The sequence below is a fragment of the Astatotilapia calliptera genome, chromosome 6, assembly GCF_900246225.1.
Source record: "Astatotilapia calliptera chromosome 6, fAstCal1.2, whole genome shotgun sequence".
In the NCBI taxonomy this organism is placed as follows: domain Eukaryota; kingdom Metazoa; phylum Chordata; class Actinopteri; order Cichliformes; family Cichlidae; genus Astatotilapia; species Astatotilapia calliptera.
Genome location: NC_039307.1, coordinates 32,218,408 through 32,239,228, shown reverse-complemented (window position 1 = coordinate 32,239,228; position 20,821 = coordinate 32,218,408). Strand labels below are relative to the sequence as shown.

The window sequence follows — 20,821 nt, the reverse complement described above, 5'->3', positions numbered from 1 at the left end:
CCTAAATAACAGAATGCTACATTTCTAACAATGTTGAGGCTCTGTGGTATAAAATGATTACATTTTTAGAGGATAATCCTGCGTTTTGGAATTGAAACTAAACTGATGGGGCAACATGTCTAATCAAAGAAAGGTTACCCTTTTCTTAGGGCACTTTGTCTTTTGGTAAAATAATGTTGACAAGTTATTCTTGACTGAGCAGTGAAAACAGAGCAACAAGTGTCATCAGTAATCTAGACGTTAGTAGACCTAGTATGGTGTTGGTTGTTTTTATTCAAAAGGATAAACTGTTATGATATATTGTAAGCAATACTAATTAAAATTTCCATTGACATCAAAATCCTTCTAGTCCTGATGTCGAGCGCTCTATTTTCACTAGATTGTTGTTGTTGTTTAGAGATGTAAGGCAGGATGGCTAAAAGAAAGGCCAGTCCTGAAAAAACGACCCCATAAAAAGAAGGAGGGTCATGAGCAGGCTGTCCTTTCCACCCAGCCTCAGTGCTTCATGTGGTCGGGGGAGTCAAGCGAAAGCGTCCAACAAGAGAAGCGGGGAAAACAATACAGCAAAAAGCGTAAATTCTTGAGCATCGTGAGCGGTCGACAAGAGGGAGGCATCTTCCTGGTTGGAACTGGTAAAGGTAGGGCTAATTAGTTGAGTGAGGGGTAGATAAGTGTACATCTGGTTGTAGTTTGAATATTAGTGTTGGGAGATATTTTGTGTCTATTAATCTAAGTAAGCTGACGTGTTTTGGTGTTTCCACATCTGCGACGCAGGCATAGAGATTTCAGGAGAGCTGCAGTTTAAAACAAAAAAGCTGGCAAAAGAGAAAGCTGCGGGAGCACCAGGACCCACCTAAGAAAAAGAACGTGGACTCAGGACAAAACAAAACCGTTGCCAAAAAGTCAGTGGCTGGAACAGAAAGGTAAGTAGCAAGCAGCTTAGCTTTTATATTCAGGTGAAGAGCAAAATGAACATTTAGGGTACAGCAGAGGAGTATAATTGTTGTGACAGCTGTAGTAAAACCCAATTTGTGTTTGTCTGTTTAGAACTTCCAAGCGAGATACGTGGAGGAGCACCGGCTTGGAGAAGGAGGCTGTGGAGCAGTGTTTGCTGGCTACCGCATAAAGGATCATTTACCAGTAAGTGTTCAGATGGTGGTAGTAAGACAGGCAGTAATGCAGATAAGGGATAATATCGTAAGCTGAGATGTATGCTGTTTTACACCTTTAATGATGTCATACTGAGGAAATGCCTCATCAATGCCCTGTGTCTTTTAGGTGGCCATCAAACACATCCCAAAGGGGGAAAGTGTACTGCAAAGTGAAGGTAAATGTGCAAGACTTGAATTGTTTTTACATTAGTGGATTGCATGCAGCGTTCACCTGTGGAACGTCTGTGCCTCATCATCCACTTTGTTGAAATATTTCAGGATGATAACGGGAAGAATGTGTCAGTGGAAGTTGCCATCATGCTGAAGCTTGCAGCTGAAGCAGATGGATCAGTGGAAACATCAGCCCCAGTGTCTCTGTTGGAGTGGTTTGACTTTGGCAGAGAGCTTGATCCTGGTGATGGAGAGACCTGTCCCCGCTGTGGACCCTGGATAAATACATAGAAGAAATGGAGGATTTTTGGCCAGGGACAAGGCCAAGGCAAGTTGACTTGCCTTAGAAGAGTCTTAGACTGTACATCATTCAATCAAAGCACAGAGGTATTAGAGAAACATTAACCATTGATTGATTGATTATTGTCTTTTTCATCGTTTCCAGGTAGGGCTGGGCTATATCATACCATTCACGGTAATACCGGTGTAATTTTGGGCAACGATAGGAAAATGAAATATCGCGCTAGAATAGGTAAAACGCGCATGCGCAGTGCTATGTTTACATACGCAGATGGCGGTGACGCAGAAAGAGAAGAGCAAAAGTGGATCGTTGAATGAAACGGATGAACCAGAACTGGTTTGTAAAAATGCTGCAACTTTAGTGGTGTGGAACTGGTTTAGCTTTCGTCCGTCAGATACACAACAAAGCACGATTTTTGGTAGCGCATGCTAGCGGGCCGCCGTTATTACCGTGTTGTTTGGAAAATACAGCACACTTAAAATCAATCCTTTGATTTTTCTGAAACTCGACAGTGCCCCTTATAATCCCGTGTGCCTTATGTATGAATTCTGGTTGTGTTTACTGACCTCAAAACGATTTTATGTACACGGCGACTTTGCTAAGCTACAAAGCCGCACCGCTCGATGGATTGTCGGAGCATTACGGCTATCGTAGGCAGGCGCCTCGCGGAGTGATACGTACTGCACCTCAACGTGATATTACCGTATTGTGTGTGTATAACCTCTTTTTAAGCTTTGTGGATATTTTACATGGTTATGCTGAGGATATGTCGGCCAATTTCCACTGGAAATGCCTTTTGGTTAAACTGTCAGCGAGGAATTTGCATTTGCACTGTTACATTTTTATATAACTTTAATGCACATAAAAAAACAGCTGCTTGTTTAAGTGAAAATACATTTATGGGGTTTTTTGCACTAATAAAGTTGTGGAGTTGTAAAGTATTTTGTCTAGTGTCAGTTATATCGTCAGTTATATCGTTATCACAACTTTTCAAATGTATATCGTGATAAATATTTTTGGTCATATCGCCCTGCTCTATTTCCAGGTCATTCTGAAGCAGCTGGTTGATGCTGCGAAGCACCTGGAGGATAAACACATCTTTCACCGGGACATCAAGAGTGAGAACATTCTAATTGAGACCGGCTCAGATGTACCGCGTGTTCGTATCATCGACTTTGGACTGAGCTGCTTTGTTAAGGAGCAGTCGCAGTACCGCGTCTTCTATGGTAACATATTCTGCTCTTGCTCTTCACAGATGTCACAATTTTCGCCTTTTGTTTTAGAAGAAATTGCAATTGTGTCTGTTTATTAGGTACAGAAATTTACTCCCCTCCCGAGTGGTACGGGCGCAGTTGCTACAGGTGTGGACCCACCACGGTATGGCAAATGGGAGTGGTTCTGTACGAAGCGCTTCATGCCGGGGACTTTAACACCACAAGCTTCCTCAAAAAGCGCCTGAAATTCAAAAGACATCTGTCCAAAAGTAAGAAAACGTCACACTTCAAGACTGACTGATGGCTTGGACCACTGGAACTATCATCTTCATGTTTTTTCTCTTTCCTTTCTTTCCAGACTGCCGGGATTTCTTGGACGCGTGTTTAACCAAAGTCCCGGAGACGCGGCCGACGCTGGAGGAGCTACAGCATCACACTTGGCTGAGATAAGCCTATCACACACACACACAAACACACACAATTCAGACGTTATTATTTATGTGTGATGTATGAATTACCTTTCTTTTTTTCAGGAAATAATTTTTTTAATTGGCCCACTTTAAATTTCAGTGTTTTGGAATTCCTGTAACCCCCCCCAGCCATCCCAGGAAAGGGGATCTCTCTTTGAATGGGCTTTCCCGAGGTTTCTTCCCGTCAGTCTGGCCCCCCCAGGGGAGTTTTTCCTCGTCTTCATAGAGAGCTTGGGCTGGCTCAGGAGCTCCATCAAAACTGTCTTTATTTAATTACTCTAATGTAATCATATACTTTAAAGTAATCAAATAAAAGACAGTAAAAATCTGAAGACTTGAAGTAAACTTCCATTAAAATAAAACTTGTTTAATTCATCTTTGCTGAGGATACTGTGTTATTACTATTTCAAGGATTATGTCAGAACACCGGATACTGGTACCCATCCCTACCCATCACTAGGGAACAGAACAAACCAGACATCAATTACAACAAAAATGACACTGACCCAGCCAGCATAACTTGTCTGCCTTAAGAAATGTTTAGCAATATTACAAATTGGGTGATATGCCTTAAAGTAGCTTCTCATGTGTTCAGCATTGTCAAAGGCTACATTTTAATTAAAACCACAATCTAGTAATGTTCTGTCTTTAACCTTCCTAATTTGTTTTTTGTCCTAACCTAACACTAAATGTAGGTTTCCTTCTAATGGAGCCTTAGCTTGACGCTCCGCTTGGTCCCTCTTTCCTTATCCACAAAAAACAAAAAACGAAACCGCAGTCCTTGATAGCTTCTCAATATTTACTTCAATAGTCCAAACAGGTACACAGCAACAGAATTCCAAATTACAAAAACTTATAAAGGTCAATTCAAAATGGATGAAGAGAGATTGCGAGGTCAAAAAACCATATGGCTCCACTCTCCTCTCGCCCAACTTCCTGTTTTCTGCACTATCAAAATAAAAGCATACATTTCAAATTAAACTGCATGTAGGCTTCTACACTAAATTGCCAGTGAAAACAAAAGTTACATAAATAAAGAAGAGTAAAGAAAATTACGGTCTTTTTTATTGTAACAGTTTACCAGTGTACAGTTTGGTTTGTGACATATCTATCTAATAGACTCCAATTTGTGCATGTAAATGGAGAGTCCTCTTCACACACTGAGGTTAATTATGGAGTTCCACAGGGTTCAGTGCTAGGACCAATTCTGTTTACATTATACACGTTTCCCCTAGGCAGCATCATTAGAAGACATAGCATAAATTTTCACTGCTATGCAGATGACACCCAGCTCTATCTGTCCATGAAGCCAGATAACACACACCAATGAGTTACACTGCAGGAATGTCTTAAAGACGTAAAGACCTGGATGGCCGCTAACTTTCTGCTTCTTAATTCAGATCAAACTGAGGTTATTGTACTCGGCCCTGAAAAGTTTAGAAATATGGTATCTAAGCAGATTCTTACTCTGGATGGCATTACCTTGGCCTCCAGTAACGCTGTGAGGAACCTTGGAGTCATTTTTGACCAGGACATGTCCTTCAACGCACATATTAAACAAATATGTAAGACTGCGTTCTTCCATTTGCGCAACATCTCTAAAATTAGAAATATCCTGTCTCAGAGTGACGCTGAAAAACTAGTTCATGCATTTATTGTGTGAATGTGTGTGTGAATGGGTGGATGACTGGATATGTAAAGCGCTTTGGGGTCCTTAGGGACTAGTAAAGCGCTATATAAATACAGGGCATTTACCATTTATTACCTCCAGGCTGGACGACTGTAATTCATTATTATCAGGATGTCCAAAAAACTCACTGAAAAGCCTTCAGCTAATCCAAAATGCTGCAGCAAGAGTCCTGACAGGGACTAGAAAGAGAGAGCAGATTTCTCCTGTTAAATCCAGAATTGAATTCAAAATCCTGCTCCTCACATACAAGGTCTTAAATAATCAGGCCCCATCTTATCTTAATGACCTTGTAGTACCATATCACCCTATTAGAGCACTTCGCTCTCGCTCTGCAGGCCTACTTGTTGTTCCTAGAGTATTTAAAAGTAGAATGGGAGGGAGAGCCTTCAGTTTTCAGGCCCCTCTTCTGTGGAACCAGCTTCCAGTTTGGATTCAGGAGACAGACACTATCTCTACTTTTAAGATTAGGCTTAAAACTTTCCTCTTTGGTAAAGTATATATTTAGGGCTGGACCAGGTGACCCTGAATCCTCCCTTAGTTATGCTGCAATAGATGTAGGCTGCCGGGGATTCCCATGATGCATTGAGTTTTTCCTTTCCAGTCACCTTTCTCACTCACTATGTATTAATAGACCTCTCTGCATTGAATCATATCTGTTATTAACCTCTGTCTCTCTTCCACAGCATGTCTTTATCCTGTTTTCCTTCTCTCACCCCAACCAGTCGCAGAAGATGGCCCCGCCCCTCCCTGAGCCTGGTTCTGCTGGAGGTTTCTTCCTGTTAAAAGGGAGTTTTTCCTTCCCACTGTCGCCAAAGTGCTTGCTCATAGGGGGTCATATGATTGTTGGGTTTTTCTCTGTATCTATGAAGCGCCTTGAGGCGACTTTTGTTGTGATTTGGCGCTATATAAATAAAATTGAATTGAATTATCTGAGGAAGAAGCAGAGTTGGTTTGTTTCCAGCTGAAATCATCCAGGCTCAGGAATTTGAATCCATCCACATCATTTCGTGTCGACTTACATTTGGTCTGTGAGACACATGTCATAGTGACAGTATTTGGGTTAATATGGCATTACTCACCCTGGTCGCATTTCTTCAATATCAGGCACCAAGTTCAGGAACTCGTTCTTTGCAGCCCGCGCAAGGTAGGAGGTCTCCAGAGTGGGAACCATCGGGAAGTTTTCACAGTCTGAGCAGGAGGGACTGGAGGCACGTGAGCTGTTCTCAGGGGTCCTTTAACACAAATCACACCAAGTTAGAATCAAATAGATAACCTGTCAATAACCGTTTGCAGATCGAGGTCAATGTTCCTAAAAATATGTTTACTTCTGGCCCATGGAGCCACAGCGGGAGTCCGAGAGAGGGGCAGGTAGAGGAAGGGGTGAGGGTGGCACTGCTGAAGCTCGTCACGGATGGATCACGTCCGATCGGTGAGATGAGAGAAAGCTGAAGTGAAACAACAGCAGGATGAGGTAGACATGTAACATGTTGTTTTATTTTATATTTATATTGTACTATTGCTTTTTTGATATGCTTTTATACTTTCTTTATGTTGCTACATTGTTTGTTTGACATGTTTTCTTGTGAAGCACTTTGTAACAGCGTTTTGTCTTAAAAAAGTGCTATATAAATAAATTTTACTTACTTACTTACTACTTACTAGACGTCAATATAGGAACTCCCTGATGTGACACAGAAAGGCTATTTTTTTATTTCTTTGTATTATTTCTCACCTTGCAGTCACTGATGCTGTTCACCAGCTGGTTGTATTCAGTATTGAAGGTGTGTGTCAGAAGGCGCAGGCACTACAACACAACAGGAACAAGACCGAGCAGAGAAGGAAGAAGGCAGCAACAAGAACGCCCACTAAGCCCACGTTTTTCTCACCTTGGTGGCCAGCTCCTTCTCACGCTTTCAAAGGTGGTGCTGGAGATCTGCGAGGAGACGGAGGTGGACGTGGACAGAGTGCTGGAGCTCACGCTGGGGGACAGAGACTCACTCAGGGACTTGGTGGTGGGAGCTGTTCCCACGGGAGCCGCCACTCCCAGAAGGTGACGGGTCTTTTCCACCTGGAAGAAAGATGGGGGCTAATGTGAAGTAGGGAGAAGAGGGGACGTTAGTCATGTAAAGGCCATAGGTGAGGGTAGGGACGTAGATCGACCGGTAAATTGAGAGCTTCGCTTTTACACTCAGCTCCCTCTTCACCACGACGGACCGGTGCAGCGTCCGCATTACTGCAGCTGCAGCCCCAATCCGTCTGTCGATCTCCGGCTCCCTTCTCCCATCACTCGCGAACAAGACCCCGAGATACTTGAACTCCTCCACTTGGGGCAGGAACTCATCCCCGACTCATCCTATATTTCCGTTTTTATATTTCTAATGTTTGCCTTGTTTTCTTCACTGTCTGGTCTGCCTCTGTCTTGCCTGTATGGATGCATTTACACCGAAATGTCCCCAACAAAGGATGTTTTAATTCACCACTATTCCAGTGAAACACGAGTCTCCCATCTTCCTGCTACCAGTCTGGAGTTTTTGTTCACCAAAGCACACACCAACTTCATACTGACGGACAGATCACTGCCCTTTTGCCGCCTTGTCTGACCGTGTTTTGTGGCTGTGGTTCACTTCACCTCACTCTTCCCCATTCTTGTCATTAAATCAGGCTGTTCTGCAACCATGGCAGCCATTTACTCTATGGCTTTATTCATGGTGTATTTTACCCCTTCACTAAAGGCCGTTCTCGTTTCCAACATTATATTTGCAGTGTTCGTCTATCTATCAATCAATATCTGCGGAGTATTTTTTTTAACGAGTATCCTATTTTCTAAAGCACAGCATGTAAAGGGTAGCTCGGTTAGCAGGATGCTAGCATGTAGCGCTTAGTGAGACACGCCTCAGACGAGTTGAGCAAAGACCCCGTCTGTGTACTTTATACGTGAGCAACGGATTTAAATAAAATTAAGGTTTCAAAAGACAAACTTGAAGATAAAAAAATATATATATATACTCACCGGAGAGCCGCCAGGGTTTGCCGCTGCCATCTTGGCGCTCCTAAATTCAAAACTGCCTCTGCAGTCAGGCAGGGGAGGCGTGGAAATTGTCTTTGAGTTAGTCAAACGTTTTCCTTAGTTCGAGTAGATGATAAAAAGAAAAAATAATAATAAATGGGATTTTAAGTAGGACTAGGCGTTCTGTAATGATCTCTATTTAGGAGAAAAACTTAATCACTCACCTTTAAACAGCTCTCTTTTAGGAGACACACTGCTGGCTAACGGTGTCATGTGATCAAACAGCGTAATTTAATTGGCTGAGAGCCATTCGACTCGATCTGGTGCTGATTGCTCTGGCTTGGGTCATTAAAGTTCATCACTTTTGCAGTTGAATTTTTGCAGGTGAATTTTTGCAGGTGAATTTTTTTCAGGTGAATTTTTGCAGGTGAATTTTTTTCAGGTGAATTTTTGCAGGTGAATTTTTGCAGGTGAATATTTTTGCAGGGAAATTTGGAGGATAAAAATTCAGTGTCATAAATTCAATGTCTAAAAATACTTGAATTCTGATGATACTATATTTCTTCCATATGACAGAGCCTTGAAAGAGTGACAGAGACACTTTTTATGAACTCATCTGTAATGTGTCACCTTTTCTGTAGAATGAAGAAGTGCTTCCCTTCTTTTAAAGTAAATACAGGCTTACAAAGATCCTCTAAACAAAAAATCCTCGCCTGCAGAGAGCAAAATCTCTTAAATAAATGGGGGTAAGCGTAAGCTGAAGCCATCTGATGTTTATGTTCATGAATATAACACACTGAAACATTTTGTCTTTGTTTTTATTGTTTATTAAAATACTTTTAAATGTCTAGTTTTAGTTTAAGAACCATCTAGTCCAGCAGGTGGCGGTAATGCACCTTAAAGCTCTAACCGCCAAAGAAAAACCCCAAAGAAGAAGAAGCCGCGGAGTTCCCGCTTCATTGCGTTTGTGTTTTAGTTTATTTTTCTTCCTCATCTGAAGTGAAGCACTAAGGTAACTTTGATCTGAGTTCAGTCAATCTTGAATTTAGCTCCTGAGTGAAGTTTTCTGTTGCTCTCCTCGGTCTCTGTTGTCAGTTATTTGTGAACCAGTTGAAAGAAAAAGCCTCTACATCAAGTCAAGCTGCTATAAACTAATTTACAAGAAAATATTAACAAATGCTAATGAAACACAGAGAAGAAAACAGTGTTATTATTAGAAGAAAGCTTTTAAATTAGCTAAGTGTAATCAGAGTTTCTATTATTTTATTAGTCTGTTACTAAGCGCTAGTTAGCATCTCTGTCACTGTGTGGCACCTGCATAGTTTTTGAATGCAGCGTGCTATCCAAGCTAGCTAGCTAGCTAGCTAACGCCAGCCATCATCAATATAAGGTCACTTCCAGCGCCAAAAAATCCAAATATGTTGGCGGTAAAAGTGCTATAATGAAATCAATTTAAAAGAAAGGTAAAAAATAAATGTATTCCAGACTAAAACACAGCTGCCTTTGTCTTATCAGCAAAGTTGTGTCAGCCCACAGGGCATGTGATTGTAAAAACTGGCCTCACTCTGAGAGGCCTGTTGTTAGAATCATTTCAAAGATAATTTGATAAATTCTGATCAGTATTCAGTAAATGAGCCTGATTAACTGTTAGCAAAATAATAATGATAGGCCAGAGATACCAGAGATTCATTTTTAAAACAAATACAGCCTCGAACCCCAAGAGGGGATCTGTGTTTTAAAAGTACTGCAGAGTTTTTAAAATAGAATAGAATAGTCTTTTATTGTCTTTGTACATATTCAACTAAATTGTGGGTGCTCCACACCAACCGTGCATGGAAAACAATATAAACAGTAAGACAGTAAGAATAAATTAGAGGACAGGTTGCAGAATGCTTGAAAGTAGTGCAATGGACTTGATATAAGTAGAGAATCGGAGTGTGACTGAGTGATGAGGGTTACTCAGATCATGGCTCAGATTTCTACACCCACTCAGATAGGATAATCTTCCACGGCACACCTGATCAGTTCTCACGGCACACGTATATATGCCGCGGCACAGTGGTTGGGAAACACTGTACTCGTTTATGCAGGTCCATCGATTGTTCTGTTTTTGTTCTTTGCCAGGGCTTTTTTTAAAGAGGAATTGCTCTCCTGGTACTGGTGTGCCATACTGCTGAATTTGGTATCGGTGCTCAAACCTTTTGTGTATGTTTTAAACAAGTTGCTCACCCAGGGAAGCTAAAATTTGTTGTTTGTGCTCTCAGATGAACATATGAGACACTTTGACTCTTCAGTGCAGTGTGGAGCCTAACAAAGTTCTGTTTTGTGTCCCAGCTGATCAGGAGGAGGAGAAGAGTCTGACGGAGCAGCAGAGGAACATTTACGCTACTTGGACTCAGCTCAGCCACTGCAGAGAAAACAATGAGTTCGACAAAGAAGGTGACAGATACTAGTGTTAAGAAATACTCCATTAACCCTTTAAGGCCTATTGGAGCAGGAATGCTCCGTTTTGCGTAACAATTTTAAAATCCCGGTAGAACTGCACTTAAGCTAACACAATTATTTTATTTAGGAATAGTTGTACTTACATCTTATGCCATCAGCTTGCCCTAGGTCACGTTTCCTTCCACATATGTATTTGCAGAAATTGCATAAAAAGCACTTGCAGCAAAAAAACATAATATACCAGAAACACGCTTTGCTGTTCATAGCACTTCCTATGTTGGAATAGATGCCAGCGCGAACTATCACATGTCCGACTTTACCTGCCAAAACCTGCCTTCAGCGACACCTATACTGGTGTTTTTAAAAGTCATGTTTGACTTTATTCTTTTCTGTATTGTTTCTGGGATGCTTAGAACTCAAACTGCACTGTTGGTAATAGTTTATTTTGATGCACATGCTGTTTGTTTGCAAATTTGCATTATAATATTTATTTTTGTTTTTCCTCAAAAATGCTCAAAAACAAATTTCCTGTGGTTGGAAACAATGTGCAACTTTTTTAAATTTACAGTTTTGAGGGATACAATTTTCTAACTACAAATATGTGTAAAAAACAAAACAAAAACAATTTAAATTTTTTTGTATTTTATTGCAGTTTTTTTGCACTTTATGTAGTTACTATGGACTTAATGCATAGATATTATTAACATTTGGGATATAATGGTCATATTGATGTATAGCAACTTGAAACTTGAATTTTGGTTGGAGAGACAAAACCTGCAGCTCAGAATCAGCGCAAAAAGACGTAATCACAGCGTGGACCGGACGCATCAGGATCGCTAAGCTGAGAAAGCCGAGAAAGACAAAGCTGATTCTGATGCGTTGGCTCTGTGTTTACGTCTTTGTGTGGAGTCCGTGTACCTGCTCTCATTTGCTGTTTGGTTGTTGTTGAAATGGTTTTGTGAGCTTTAATCTGAGAATCTGGCGTTTCTGGCAAAACACAGTTATATTTAAAAGTCGATTCAGGATTTAATGAATTGATATCGCTTTATTCAAGCTACTCACCTCCCACTTCCACCTGCACTTTCAACTGGACCACGGCCAATCAGAGAGGTCCCGCCCCTTACTATCTCTGATTGGTTTAGTCCACGATAGGGGCATAATGTGTGTCTGTTGTTGACCACAGGGAAGGTTGCAGATTTTTTATTTTTTATTTTTTTGCTACCCGAACATTTGGTCGCACAGGTGCAAGCAAATATATTTTTTAGTCGCACCACTGAAAAATTTGGTCACATTTGCGACCAAATTGGTCGCACTCTAGAGCCCTGCATTAAGGGCATGTAAAAATTAGAGATGGACCGATCCGATATCACGTATCGTATCGGTTCGATACTGACGTAAATTACTGGATCTGATATCGGAGAGAAATAAAAAATGTAATCCGATCCATTAAATTTCAAAAAAGCACCTCACAAAACTTGCGACATGGCGTAACTCGGCTCATAACCGTAGCACGTCGGAGCAGTGTGCTCACGTGATAGAGCGGCTGTGTGTATTTGTAGCCTCGCTACCAATCCGGCATTTCATCTCCGAGGAAGTTATCCCAGAGAGAAGTAAAGCAAGTGTGTAAGTTCGTCTCTGAATGTTTGTAAAGCATTCCTGCGATGGAACATATATGGAGCGACTGCCTCTTCTCTCCCCCTCCCTCTCCTGCTGCTACTTCAGTCATGAAATCATGATCAGCTGATCGGCTTTTCTGTCGCGAGTCCGTCTCTCTTGTTTGTTTTTGGCCCACTTCGCGCCAGAAAGAGGAAACCAGCAGCTGAACAACAGCAGCACGTTTAACCTTGATAAGCTGTTGTTAGAATTTATTTAATATTACTTTCTACACCAGGATCCTTTTCTAGCTGACGGCTGGTAACTGTGCAGGGGCGGATCTAGCAAAGTTTAGCCAGGGTGGCCGATAGGGCATTAACAGGGAAAAGGGGGCACAAAGACATCCTTTTCTTTCTTATTCTCATTTAAAATGTCTAGATTTTAATAAATAATTATCTGAATCTTACACCCAAAGTTTTAATCTGATGTAAAATGTATAGAAGTCCATGACTGTATATAGTAACTAAGCCTAATATACCCTAGTAAGCTTTACTACTTTTTCCTTTGGGAAGGTACCATCTGTGCAGTCTGCAATTCTGTTGAAGAAAGATGTTGAATCTATTTAATTATTCTTGAAAAATAATTGATTTCTGTGAATCTTTTTTCACACTGCATCAAATTAAAGTTGATTATGTTGATTAAGCATCATGAAGTGGAGGGTGGGTGATTCCCTATCTATTTTTTTTTTTTGCTGGGAGTTTTAGAGCCCTATTATTTAGGTTACTTACTCCTTAAAATACCAGAATAGGGAGGATGGAGTAGGATTAAGTGTATTAGATTGATCACTATTACTGAACTATGAAATATTTGGGTGCTGTGTATTTTTTGCATACAGGTATAACAGAATAGCTTTAGTGTTTTGTTTTTTAACTTGAGTATGAACTTATACAAAAACAGCAAGATATTTTAAAAAAAACAGTTCTGTTGATTAAAAAATACACTATATCGGATTCATATCGATATCGGCAGATATCCAAATTTATGGTATCGGACATAAAAAAGTGGTATCGTGCCATCTCTAGTAAAAATATAAACATAAGCTCTTGGTTCTATGGTAGGTCTTAAAGGGGTAAAAGATGAAGTACTGATATATATTTTATGCAAAACTAACTGAACCTTGTGCTATATTAATGTAATGTAATATTCATGTAATAATACAATGCCTACATTGTAGAGGGTGACTTTGCCTCTAAAGAGGAAAATGGGCAGGGAAGAGGTTAAAGTGGGATTCAGCAGGATTCAACCCTAAAATCAGCTGTAGTGGCTCAGTGTGGGGAAAAGAGTCACAGCTCACAATCATTTCTGTTGAGAGCTCCAGTCGATGTTCTTAATGTACAGGATGTGATCAGCTGACCTGCTGCTCTCTGTGGATGTACACAACTGAATTCAACCAGATGTCTGCAGATGTTTCATGAGTTGTCCTGGCTGATTTCCATCCTCTACACCAGGGGTGTCAAACTCAACTGCACAGGGAGCAAAACTCAAGGCACACTTTAGGTCGCGGGCCAAACAAGATAAACATTTATTGAACACTAAAACCATGTTTTTTTAAACAGAAATATAAATAAAAACAGACAGGAATTTTATTCCAGAATAAATAAACTTAAAAAATCAACTTTAACTTTAAATGTTTTGATCTTCATAAAAATATATCCTGTCAAAATTATGCAAGTTAGAAATATGAACATGCTGCAAAAACCCCAGAAAAAATAAATGAAAACATACACAAGGTTGGAGCTGCATGTAGACGGAGCTGGGGCATTGCTGCAGGAATGGAACTAATAAACTGTGCAGGCCATTCAGTGTCGTACTTTGCCTTGAGTGTACCATTACACTGCAGCTCCATCTGAATCTGCACAGGTGCAGTTTCCACGTAAAGAAGAAGCTTGAAATTCTCTTTTTGTGCTTCACAGTCACCAAAGCGCCGCAAACTCAGTGCGCTCAGTTTATCAGCAAAGTGCGCCGACTTGGTTCAACATTACTTGGCAACAGGGAAAGTGAGACAGGTTGCACTGGTGCATTTGTGACAGCTTCACTTGAAATGCCTTCACTGCATCATACATGCCATGTCCATTGTTAAATCTCCCAATTCTTTTGATCTTTGGGCTGAAGGAAGGACAATACTCGGTGTATAAATGCTCAATCAACAATCTTTTATTCCATACAATTCAACACTTTTGAGCATAAACCATCCGGAGGGGAGATGAGCGCGGGAGGGTGTCCGCCTGATCTCGAAGCGTCTGAGTGTTTCTCACATTCTTATAGCTTCAGCCCCCCTCCACCTAGTCATAAAACCTAAACATTCACATTCTTTCTCTCTTACGGTGCCTAAGTGACGGCCTTGGCTCCCTGTTTTATCTCCTCCTGATGAGATGGGGCAGAAAACCTCTCCGGTATGCTCTGTTCTCTTCTAATCAGACAAATAAGGCCATGACTCTCTGAAAACAGTATTTCTTATACCTCAGCAGTATAATGCATCATAAAACAATATCACTCATTCACAATAAATCAGCAGTCTAATGTAATACAAATCAGTTTAATAACTGTAATAGTTGTCACCTTCTTCAAAGTCAGGAGAATAATGCAAACTAAAACTACGTAATAATTTCACTATCTTTAATTAGGGGTATAACGTGGCATAAGATAATATAATAATCTCACACCATGAACTGACAGATTTCCTTGCTGAGCTCAAAAACTCTATTGAGAACTTTTCCCCAACTCAGCCAACGGAACTCTGTATGATAAGGATGTCACCAAACTCTGAATCATAGAAGGATGAAATTGACGGTGATTTAAACCTTTAAACTCAGATAAAATTTACGGTTTGTGTTACAGTGATCGTTACATGCTCCATTTATAGGACTTTACCACACAGCCTGGTGTATGATGCAGGATTGGATTTCATGTGTTACTGTTTAGGCTCAAATCAATTTAGTCTTTGAAGCCCACAGTGATGAAATAACTCCCCTCAAATGACTTAAACCAAAAGTAACAAGCCTGTGTTGAAAATGTAAGGAGTAGAAAATACAGATATTTTTTTTTAATGTAGCGAGTAAAAGTAAAAAAAACGTCAGGTTACAGTCAGACTCTGACATCATCCTTCACTGAACCAAGCTAGTAACTGTTACATTTGATTTATTATTATCGAATAAATTAGACAATTATAGAAATATATAATAGGAAACAAACAGGAAATATAAAAAAGTACAGACCTGGTAAACATTTATTACTATGAGTGTGTTAGCATTAATATTTGTGTACAAGCAGGAGAGATGGGCATGATTTTAGAGTGTTTGAACAATGATTAATTATCTTTAACAGCAGGTTGGATGTAATGTGTTACTACTACCAGTAGGTGGGGATAAGAGACCTTTAAGGTGTTTGGTGCCACACTCCACCTTCAGGTTTAAAACTAGTGTTAATGGAGGGAGTTTGAAGCTTCAGTTTGTTTAATGACTGCATTTCACTCACTGCCTCTGCTTGTATCTCTGTCACTGCAGGACCAACGTGGACCGAGAAGTCAGCGCTCTCAGGAGGCCGACAAACCTCACAGAAGAAAGAGAGAGAAAAAAAAAAAAACACCTGTGACGAGTGTGGGAAGGATTTTACCTGGAAGTTTAAACTAAAACAACATCAGCTCATCCACACTGGAGAGAGACCGTTCAGCTGTGACTTGTGTGGAAAGTCGTTTTCCTGGAAGAATGTCCTAAAAAGACACCAAGTCATCCACAGTGAAGTTAAAGCTTACAGCTGTGATCAGTGTGGCAAAGCTTTTACTCAAAGTAGCAACTTACAGAGTCATCTAGTTACCCACTCTGGAGTTAAGGCATACAGCTGTGACATCTGTGGAAAAACCTTCAGCCGGGTATGGAGCCGAAATATACACGTACGCATTCACTCCGGAGAAGATGTGTACTGGTGTGATCAGTGTGGGTCATCCTTCACCACTGCAAGTCAGCTTAAAACACACAAACGAGTCCACACAGGAGAGAAACCATACAAGTGCAGACACTGTGACAAAAGCTTCTCACATTCAGGTCATCGTAACAAGCATGAACGTACACACATGGAAGGAAACTACAGCTGTGAGCAGTGTGACAAGAGCTTCAGTAATCTCAGTTCATACTCTGCACACAAACGATCCCACGTTACTAATAAACTGTTTCACTGTTACCACTGTGCCAAAACATTCACTTCATTATCTGCTCTGTGCAAACATCAGCGCGATCACGCAGGGCTGAAACCGTTCCCATCACAGGATCAGAGTGAATCTGAAGAGAGAGAAACATCCTCTGGTTTCAGAGTCCAACTTAAAATCCTGGAGATCAGGCTCCACAGAGCTCAGGTCGGCTCTCCTTAAGTTTAAGTTGAAGTTCTAATGAGGCTATGAATCAAACTGTTCCTATAGTTCAATGTTAATCTTTATAAATTGTTCTTCTGTTTGTGTTCAGTCGTTACCTTTTTTTTTCAGTGGTTGGATGAAAAATCAGTTTCCTGTTGTTCAAGTTTTTATTGAATGTATTTTGTTAAAGTTCTTTTTGTTTAACTTCTTAAATAAAGTTTTTAAAAAAAAAAAGTTAAATAAAGAATTGTTTGAACGACAAAGATTTTGAGCCATGATGTCATTTCCTGTATTTCAGAGTAAAGACTGAAGTGACAAATGGAAACATGTTTACAGTCATGGAATAAACACTGATGGGTCATCTGTAGGAAGTACTATTGCTGACCTGACAGACTCGACCTTGTTTACAAAGAAAGAAAGGAACTGATGACATGTGTCAGCAGAGGCTTTCAGGGTTGTCTAGAGTAGAGCTGATAGTCTTAAAGAGAACACGGCGATTATGACAATTTAACACAATGACCTGAGAAACATTCTTTTAACATTTCAAAAGAAACCTGCAATTTGTCTTTCTTCCACTTTCACTCTGCTCTCCTACACTGACGCCTGACTGCTTGGGTGGATTCATTTAACCAGGGCTGTGGAACACGTTTTGGGCGCCTGGTTTTTAATGGGTTCACAGGGTTTAGGGTCTGAGTACAGATTTCCTGGAACTGCAAAAGCAGCTCATCTGGGGTGGATCCAGTAAGTAATCTAAGGCTATTCATCATCTCTCCCCTCAAAACAGGACTACAACAGTTCAAAATCAGGACTACTTAGGACTTAACCAAAACAGAACCAGAAACAGCTGGGGGAGCAGCACAGCAAAGGACTCATCCAGACTGGAAAAACGAATCGGGAAGGCTAGCTCTGTGGTCGGCATGAAGCTGGACACTTTGGTGATAGTGGGAGAGAAAAGGACATTGAAGAAACTGCTGGACATTATGGAAAATGCTGGGCATCCTCTGCACATGCTCGTAAATAATCAGAGGAGCCTATTCAGCGACAGGTTGCTTCTCTCAAAGTCAAGAACCAACAGGCTTAAAAACTCCTTTGTCCCACATGCCATCAAACTGTTTAACTCCTCGTTGGAGGGGAGAGGGAGGGGAAACAGGAGGACAAAGGCGAGTGGGAACAACTGAGCCGTAGTGCCTTTTCACTGTGCAATATTTGCAATATTTTTTTATATTTGACCTTTTTTGTGGGGCAAATAATATTGACACCAGTCATTTTGAGTTTTTCTGAAATGATTCTGTTGTTGTCTACAAAATATTAAAAAAATTAAGCTTTAGGGAAATCCTCTGGTTGAAAATCCTGTTTTAAAAAAAGCACTTGGGACAATTGTGGTGGAGACAGCTTTTGTTATAATATCAATAATATTTTTATGAATATGGGATACTGTTACATGTTTGCATAGACTTTTGTGGAATATGGAGACACTCCTGGCATTATATGAGCAAAGTGAAACTCATTTTTTAGGGTTCATGGAGATGAGTGTGAAGATCCAAACAATCGCTGTCAGTGATGGAGAAGCTTTGATGAAAAAATTTGGTAAAAAGTTCACCAGCATGAAGGAAATGAAGTTCTCAAACTTTCCTTAGGAGGAGCCCAGCACGCCTGCTTAAAGAAAAGTAAGTGTGCTGATGTGGATGCTTGCAGTGACTGCTGTATAGAGGCCATCACATGAAACATATCAGTGTCATAAATGTTAGTTTAGTCATGTGTTTGTTTATTATCCTTATTGTTTTATCTGGGACTGTTTGCAAACATCTCAGAGAGAGGAGACACCAGCATCTGAACAGAGACTCAAACCAGCAACCTGCAGCTCCCTGCTTGGCTGCTCCAGTTTTCTCCTCTCTCATGTTGCCCACCAGTGATTTCTAGCTGCCCACCCACACAGCAGGCTAGAATATGCACTGAGCCTCAGCACCATGGTTGCAATACTTGGACATGTTTTCTTTATTAAATAATGAACCAGACCCCAAAAAGTAAACAGCTGTTATTGCTAGGCAACGGGAGCAGCATTTGGTGATGCAGCACCTGACATTCCTGACCATGTGGGCGGAGCATGCATGGAATGGAATGTTTTGTAGAACTGTGCAACACAAGCACTTAGTTCCAGCATTTTTCATTTTATCCAGACACAGCTAGAGACACATCTACAGCAGCATCTCTGTGCAGGACAGACGACGGTTGAAGAAAAAAACACATCGAAAACTTCACTTCTCTACAAAACTTTGGTTCCTTTGTTTAAAAGGCCAAAATGAATCAAGGGAGATCGAGAAGAGGATTGGTGAGTGCGTCACCATACAGTACAGAACAGTCTGAGCTGATTAAACTACGAGAAGAATTTCAAATAATACAGGCTGAAAATGTCAAATTAAAAGAAGTGGCAGAAGAATCAAGAGAAGAAGCTAAAAATTCAAAGTTTGAAACCGAAGTAGTATTGAAGGAATTACTGCATGTGGGTCTAAAGCTTAAAGGAGAGAAGATGGGAAAACAACAAGCAGAAAATGAGAATGAAAACATCAAGAAAGAACTGTTGGAAGCTCAAAAAGCATTGCAGGAAGAGAAAAGCACAGCACAAGAAGCTAAAAATAAATATCAAACTGCAAAGAAGGAGGCAGAAAATGTGATGCAGGAATTACAGGAGGTGCAGGAAGCTTTTGAAGGGGAGAAAAGGAAAATGCAGTTGGCAACACAAGAAGCTGAAAATGTAACGGCTGAAGCTGAAATACTCAGGAAGGAATTACTGCATGTAAAGCAACAACTTGAAGAGGAGAAAAAACGTAAACATGAGGCAGAAAATGAGATTGAAAATATGAAGAAAGAATTGTTGGAAGCTCAAAAAGTGTTGGAGGAAGAGAAATTTAAAATACAGGAAGCAAAGAAAGAAATGGAAAATACAAAGAGTTTCACTCAAAACATGAGGAAGAAGTTGCTGGAAACAGAGGAAGAAATAGAAAAAGAGACACATGGAAAATGGGAGGCAAAACAGGAAAGTGAAACTCTGAAGAAGAAACTGATGAAAGTGCAAGAAGAACTTGCAGAAGAGAAAATTGAGTTGAAGGTATTCAAGAAAGAAACGACAGCCTCTGAGGTGACCAAGAAAGGCTGCAAAGATGCACTTAAAGAAATGCAAAAGCACAAAAAGGAAGCTAAAGAGCTCCTGAAACAGAAAGTCAAACTGGCCAAACAGCAGCTGAAAGAAACATTTAAAGACGCCGAGGAGCAGCTAAACAAAACCTTAAAAGAGCTGAAGGCAAAAGAAAAAGAAAAGAAAGCCGAGGACAGGAGTGGATTCTGGAGCAGACTGCTGAGAAAAAACTGACCCAGCAGCATCAAGTTTAAGGAGAGCAATAGTTTCTTCCTCCTTCCCCCTCTCTCAACCTTTCTTTCACAAAAATCCCCCCAAACTTGACTTGGGACGTTTGTTTGTTTTTAAAAACTCTATTCTGAATACATGTACTGAAATACACAAATAAAATTGCCATAACTTGACCTCACGTTGCCGGCTTCTTTTCTTGTGTGTCTGTGGATGTAAAACAGTAACACACTTTCTGCTCTGTGTGTTTTTAATTGTAAATAAATGCAATATATCTTCATTTTAAAAACTTCTGCTCTAAATCTTTTTTTAGCAAAATGCTTTTTTTGCCCCTTCCTGATTTCTTATGTTTTAACATGTTTGTTACATTTACATGTTTCCGATTTCAAGTGTTAACACAGATGGTCAGAGACAGAGGTCTGGACAGCTCTTTCCCTTTATTTGTATTTATTCAGGTTATTTTTATACTCAAAAATCCATCCACAAGCTTCAACGCGTCCAGAACTCTGCTGCCCGTCTCATCACCAGGACCCCTTCTATCCACCACATTACTCCTGTTCTGCAGCAGCTTCACTGGCTCCCGGTCAAATATCGTATCAATTTCAAAATACTCTTGTACACATTTAAGGCTATTCATCATCTCTGCCCTCCATATCTTTCTGATCTGGTTAAGATCACCGCCCCATCTCGTTGTCTCAGATCTACTTCTTCCCTTTCACTCTCCGTCCCCTCCCCCCGTCTTGCCACCATGGGGAGCAGGGCTTTCAGCTGCTCTGCTCCACGACTCTGGAATCCCCTACCTCCTGATTTAAGAAATATCTCTTCCTTCTCTCTCTTTAAGTCCCAACTCAAAACTCACTTGTTCAAAATAGCTTATCCCACATAACCTCTCCACTCTGCTCTTTTAAATTAGTTTATGTCTTATGCTTTTACGATTGTGTAAACTGCTTGTTTTTATGTTGCTTTTTATTCTAATGTGTACAGTGACCTTGAGTGTTTTGAAAGGCGCTTTC

At 40.5% G+C, this 20,821-nt stretch overlaps 1 long non-coding RNA gene and 1 pseudogene across 4 annotated transcripts; one reads left to right on the top strand and one right to left on the bottom strand.

Annotated features, from left to right (window-relative positions):
* LOC113024538 (serine/threonine-protein kinase pim-1-like) overlaps positions 1–3,687 on the top strand; it is a 7,975-nt pseudogene extending 4,288 nt beyond the window's left edge.
* A 1,705-nt stretch (positions 3,688–5,392) lies between these two features.
* Positions 5,393–8,306, bottom strand: LOC113024582 (uncharacterized). 4 transcript variants are annotated; one of them, XR_003272677.1, is made up of 7 exons: positions 8,229–8,306; positions 8,008–8,065; positions 6,884–7,065; positions 6,730–6,801; positions 6,323–6,442; positions 6,077–6,229; positions 5,393–5,415 (listed from the first exon to the last, which is right to left on the bottom strand). It is a non-coding gene; the product is annotated as an uncharacterized LOC113024582 (long non-coding RNA). The 4 variants fall into 4 exon arrangements; XR_003272679.1 differs by having other exon boundaries at positions 6,730–7,083; XR_003272676.1 differs by having other exon boundaries at positions 6,730–7,065.
* Positions 8,307–20,821: the final 12,515 nt, after the last annotated feature.